A 252-nucleotide genomic window follows, 5' to 3' on the forward strand; every position below is an offset into this window, starting at 1 on the left:
CCCTGCGTCCTCCTCGTCTGACGGAGAAGGATCTGATCCAGATAGCCCAAAAGCTGGGGAAGGAATGGCAGGAGGTGGGAATCGGGTGCCTGGGGCTGGAGAGGAGCCGCCTGGACCAGATCCGGGAGGACAACCCCCGCAACGTCGTCATGCAGAGCTTCGAGATGCTGCGGGAGTGGCGGCGGAGGGAGAGGCAGGAGGCCACGGCCCCGCGCCTCCGCCCCTGCCTGGCCCCCGCCACCCTGGACCCCG

Source organism: Aptenodytes forsteri, unplaced genomic scaffold (genome assembly GCF_000699145.1).
Source record: "Aptenodytes forsteri isolate BGI_AS27 unplaced genomic scaffold, ASM69914v1 Scaffold1618, whole genome shotgun sequence".
In the NCBI taxonomy this organism is placed as follows: domain Eukaryota; kingdom Metazoa; phylum Chordata; class Aves; order Sphenisciformes; family Spheniscidae; genus Aptenodytes; species Aptenodytes forsteri.